General features: G+C 43.8%; 1 long non-coding RNA gene across 1 annotated transcript in view; it reads left to right on the top strand.

Annotated features, from left to right (window-relative positions):
• Positions 1-4149, top strand: part of LOC143930241 (uncharacterized) — a 55013-nt gene extending 50864 nt beyond the window's left edge. Inside the window, exon 3 of the long non-coding RNA XR_013262733.1 lies at positions 4108-4149. This is a non-coding gene — a long non-coding RNA (uncharacterized LOC143930241). The remainder of the gene's footprint in view (positions 1-4107) is intronic.
• The last annotated feature ends 1851 nt before the right edge of the window (positions 4150-6000 follow it).

Raw genomic sequence — 6000 nt, forward strand, 5'->3', positions numbered from 1 at the left:
TTTTGCTACCAGTCATCTCAATTGGCCATCAAGAGATCCAGTGCCTTACAACATCGCTAGGAGTATCAGGAGCCTGAACCAGCACCTGGGACTATTGTTGTGTCATCGCACAGAGTACTGGTGAGCGTAAATCCAACATTCTTCTTGACACCATACTGACACTGCATGCAGACACCAATTTCCCTTTTTAGTGTCACGGGATGCTTGTTTGGAGCTGCCATCTCTAGTAGTTTGCCCTTTTAAATCTCTACCTAACGGAACATTCTAGAGGGTTACTGCTCCATGCAAGCTTGTTAAAACCTTCTCTTAAAACAAGTGCCCCACCGTTTGCTATCAGAAGACACTAGTATTCCTCACCTCAGGTCCTGCAACATTACAGAACTGTGCATGCTGTATTTGTGTAAACCTTTTCTTTTCATTGTGTGCTAGCTTCTCAAAGGTGTTTTGCGGCCCAGAAGGAGCTGAGAAGTCTTCTATCCTCCCTCTCAGCACCTGTGTTAAGGGTATATAGATTAGCGCCCTTTCTATACCTGCAGTTGCTAAATATTGAAGGTTGTCTTTTCTAATGTATTAGTTATTTGTAGTAAGGTTTAACAGTGTTGTAAGTTTCCATATGCTTTAAACCGTGCTAATATATTCAACTTTTTTATCACTACCAGGTAGACATGTGCAGATTGAAATATTTTATTTCAGAATTTCGTTTTTCATTAAAAAATTGCATTCGTCCAAAAATACAAATGAATTAAGGTCAAATCTGTCATTGAAGGCTTATGGTGTCTGTCGAATGTTTAAAGAAGATTCGAAGGAGCAGCGAAACTCACTTATGATGCTGCAATCATACATTCCTGGTCGAATATTTTGACTACAAGCTATAGTAGGATTCTAATATTGTACATCTTCTATGGGTTTTTTAAGGCTATTTGCATTGCACACAGGTCATGTTAGCATTAGCATTAAGAAAAAAAAAAGAAAAAAAAATCCGTGGGGGTCTCCCAAAATTCCATACCATGCCCTTCAGGTCTGGCATGGATTTTAAGGGGAACCCCACACAAAAAAAATGTTGTGGAGTCCCCCTCAAAATCCATACCAGGCCCTTCAGGTCTGGCATGAATATTAAGGGGAACCCTGTGCCAAAAAATAAATAAAAAATGGCGTGGGGGTCCCCCTCAAAATCCATACCAGACCCTTATCCGAGCACGCAACCTGGCAGGCCGCAGGAAAAGAGGGGGGGATGAGAGAGCGTCCCCCCTCCTGAACCGTACCAGGCAACATGCCCTCAACATTGGGAGGATGCTTTAGGGTCCCCCCCAAAGCACCTTGTTCCCATGTTGATGCGGACAAGGGCCTCATCCCCACACCCCTGGCCAGTGGTTGTGGAGGTCTGCGGGTGGGGGGCTTAACTGAATCTGAAAGCTTCCTTTAACAAGGGGACCCCCAGATCCTGGCCTCCCCCCTGTGTGAAATGGTAAGGGGGTACAAAAGTACCCCTACCATTTCACCAAAAAAGTGACAAAAGTGTTAAAAATTACAGGAGACGGTCTTTGACAAGTCCTTTATTAAAGTTTTCCTTCATCTTCTTTCTTCTGGTCTTCTTCCTTCTTTTCTTCATCCTTCGGTTTCTTCATCTTCTTCCTCCATCTTCTTCTTCCTCCGATTCGCTTCTTCTTGCTCCGGTGTTCTCATCTGGCATCTTCTTCGTTCTCGGGCCGCTCCGCGCAATGAGAGACTCCCGCTGTGTGACGCTTCTCTTCTTCTGACAGTTCTTATTTAACGGAGGGCGGACCACCATTGCCACTCATGGTTCCATGCATCAGAGAGGGCGGAGTCACCATGTGGCCCCACCCTCCGTTATATAAGAACTGTCAGAAGAAGAGAAGCGTCACACAGCAGGAGCCTCCCATTGCACAGAGCGGCCTGAGAATGAAGAAGAGACGCCGTGGAGGAAGATGTCGGACGAGAACATGGAGCAAGAAGAAGCGGATCGGAGGAAGAAGAAGATGGAGGAAGAAACCGAAAGATGAAGAAAAGAAGGAGGAAGAAGACCAGAAGAAAGAAGATGAAAGAAGACTTTATTAAAGGACTTGTCAAAGACCGTCTCCTGTCATTTGTAACACTGTTGTCACTTTTTTGGTGAAATATTAGGGGTACTTTTGTACCCCCTTACCATTTAACACAGGGGGGAGGCCGGGATCTGGGGGTCTCCTTGTTAAAGGGGGCTTCCAGATTCCGATAAGCCCCCCACCCGCAGACCCCCACAACCACCGGCCAGGGTTGTGGGAATGAGGCCCTTGTCCTCATCAACATGGGGACAAGGTGCTTTGGGGGGGACCCCAAAGCATCCTCCCAATGTTGAGGGTATGTGGCCTGGTATGGTTCAGGAGGGGGGGTGCTCCCTCGTCCCCCTCTTTTCCTTCGGCCTGCAAGGTTGCGTGCTCGGATAAGGGTCTGGTATGGATTTTGAGGGGGACCCCACGCCTTTTTTTTGTGCAGGGTTCGCCTTAAAATCCATGCCAGACCTGAAGGGCCTGGTATTCATTTTGAGGGGGACCCCCACGCCATTTATTTGGGCGCGGGGTTCCCCTTAATATCCATACCAGACCTTAAGGGCCTGGTATGCTCTTGAAGGGGAACCCATGCTGTTTATTTTTTTACATTAAAGTTGTGTTGTAAGTCGCGCTGTGATTCACACTCAAGTCGTGTCCAAGTTGCCTCCCAAAGCCATGCTGGAAGTCGTGTTGCTCCTGTGTGAATGGACTGTTATGATACAAGTTCAATAGACACAGATTGTTATTGGCAGATTCACGTTGAATCTCCTATCTGTATCAAACTGTGTCAAAACGAAAACAAAAATAAAGCATTTATTTATGTCGGATCTTTTATTTATTTTTTCGGATGCTATGCTTTAAACGATAACGAAAATACCTGAAATTCGGACGAAAATGCATTCGGACAAAAACAAATGCACATATCTACTATCAGGTGTGTGTCTATTTTTGGTGATAATCCACAGCCATGATAACGATATTTACCACGTGTCCTTAACCACTTGCTAACCTCCTGACGCCAATATACATCAGCAAAGTGGCACGGGTGCGCAAAACAACGTACCCATACAAAACTGCGTCATCATCGGCTAGCAGGCGCGCGTGTGCCCGCGGGTCCCACAGACTCGTTGTCCACTGGTGGCCTGCGAACGTGACACAGAGAGGCAGAACAGGGTGATGTCCTATGTAAACAAGGCATTTCCCTGTTCTGCCTAGCAACATGATAGGGATCTACTGCTCCCAGTGATCAAGAGCAGCGATCTCTGTCATGTTCTTGTGAGCCCATCCCCCTACAGTTATAATATGCCCAGGGGACATACTTAACCCCTTGATCGTCCCCTAGTGTTTAACTCCTTCCCTGCCAGTGACATATACACAGTAATCAGTGCATTGTTATAGCACTGATCGCTGTATAAATGCCAATGGTTCCAAAATAGTGTCAAAAGTGTTCAATCTATCTGCCACAATGTCGCAGTCATGATAAAAATTGCAGATCATCACCATTACTAATATAAAAATAAAAATAAAAATGGCATAAATATATCCCATATTTTGTAGACGCGATAACTTTTGCACAAACCAATCAATATACACTTATTGCGATTTTTTTTTTACCAAAAATATGTCGAAGAATACACATTGGCCTAAACTGAGGAAGAAATTATTTTTTTATATATTTTTTTGGGGGATAATTATTATAGCAAAAAGTAAAAAATATGGCTTTTTTTTTTTTTAATGTTTGCTCTTTTTTTGTTTATAGCTCAAAAAATAAAAACTGCAGAGGTGATCAAATACCACCAAAAGTAAGCTCAAGTTATGGGAAAATTTTGTTAGGGTATCGTAAAAAAGGGCTTGGTCGGGAAGGGGGTTAACCAGGTGTGTCAGTAGGGCTGAGGTCATTCTTGGAGCTGAGGCCCAGATCAGAGAATCCAAATTCACCAAGGGGCTCCTTCGGGGGTGGCGCGACACATACCTTGTTCTTATAGGGCTCAATGACTTGCATGTCTAGCTGTGGTCCATAGAATAACAGATGTAACTGATAATGTATTTATTTTTTTTCCAGTTATGGGAGACCAATTAGCAAGAACAGAAATTGCATATTCAAATTTGATCGGAAGGCCTGCAAATATGTCCTAATACCAAATGAAGACCCAGAAAAGCAATGCACTGAATATGGCATGGTGGGCTAAATACATTATGCTGGAACCATCTACAATGTTATCTCTTTCAAGAATTCAAATGTAAAAGTATTGCTTCCAGTAACATGTAAAATAAATAAATCAAAAAAAGATACTAGAAACATTAATGATAATCTTTATTTATTGCTGCACAAATATTGACTTACCATATAACTAATTGGTGTAAAGTTATCTCTTCATTTGCATATAAGTAGATTCCTTCTAAGTACTTAGATTCAAGCCAACCCAGTACTGCAAAATAATCAAAGTAATCCTTAAATCCCACATCCAGGTTGGACATCTTTATATTCCACGGCATTAAGCCCCTTCCTTTAACCTTTTTCTCTTCCAGGATTGCCCCCCCTTCCTCCCACTTTTTCTTCTTCTTTTGCTGTATGTAGTGATGGATGCACCGTTTTACTGTGAGCTTAGGTCAGACTGATAATAAATTCCTAGGGGGTGGGTCTATGAAAGCATGAGCTCATAGGACACTGGGCATTGTTAAGAGAAAGTTTAGCTTTAAGATTTAAACAGTACACATCAATATAGATTATTGCTTCATCCAAGAATGGCCATGCACAAATACTGTACAGTACAGCACAATCCAAATACTAAATTAGCACATTATTTGCCTGTCTTGAAGTTGCAGATTAGTGTGGTGTTTTCTTACATCAACATAAAAGTCCTGAATAAAAGCAACACCACAAGACAAGTAGTATTACCTTTTTCAGATGTAGAAATACAACCAGTGGATGTAGAAAAAAAAAAAATGTTTTACTCTTCTTTGTTTTCCCTCATTCTTTGCGTCCTTTTCCTATGTATTCCAATGTTCATTGTTCATTTAGGTTGGGGGGTAAGCAACCTGTAGATCATGATCTACCAGTAGATCGCAGACAGGTGACTGGTAGATCTTGGTCTGGGCTTGCTGACCCACCATTCCAGAGCATCAAACAAAGTGCAATGCAGAGGAATTACTTGTAAAGTTGGAGCTGTAGTAGAAAGCAAGAGCCTCCTCTGTAGTGCTGGCTCCTGTCCCATTCAGAGTAACACCAACTGCAATCCTCCTCTTATCCTGGCTAGGGGTCTCCAGAGTGGTGCCAGCAGCAGGGAAGAAGAGATCTTCAGGTCAGTGTGAAGCAATACACTGGGCATAATAGTATAAGGCTGCTTTCACACTGATGCACTGCGGTTTACACACACTGCGGGTGCAGTGTACATGCAGCTTCCCGGCGGGTTTGCTGCTATTAGCCATAGACTTCTATTATATCCTGCTGTTTTACCACCCCCAACTGTGTGTGAATGGGCCCTAAGGGTGTTGCTGCCAAATGCAACTAAAGGCTCATTCACAAGTGCAGCAGGCACGGCTGCTCCTCTGAAAAGTGATCCCCGTGTGTTTTGACAGGAGGTGAAGAGACGATATGTTGCTTCCTCATCACCTGATTTAAAACCATTATTGCCATGCAATGCACGCACTTGAGGCATGGTAATACTGCAATTAGAGGTTTAAATAAGGTCTGAAAAATAAAGTCTGAAGGGGCGACATTATGCCTGGTGATCTTTCACTTCTCCCTTGTTGTTCAGGTAGATCTCCACCTCTTTAACCACTTGCTGACTGGCCCATAGCCCAAGGACAGCTACAGCGCGGTCGTGTTTTTCTGGGAGGGCGTCCATGGATGTCCTCCCAGAATCTTGCTCTTGAGCGCCTCCTGGGGCACGCTTCCGCAAACATCCTTGACCGCCGGCGCATTACGGATCACGGTAAACAGCCGCTGGTAGCA

Source organism: Lithobates pipiens, unplaced genomic scaffold (assembly GCF_037356315.1).
Source record: "Lithobates pipiens isolate NorthernLeopardFrog02 unplaced genomic scaffold, aLitPip1_a1.2 Scaffold_25, whole genome shotgun sequence".
Lineage (NCBI taxonomy): Eukaryota > Metazoa > Chordata > Amphibia > Anura > Ranidae > Lithobates > Lithobates pipiens.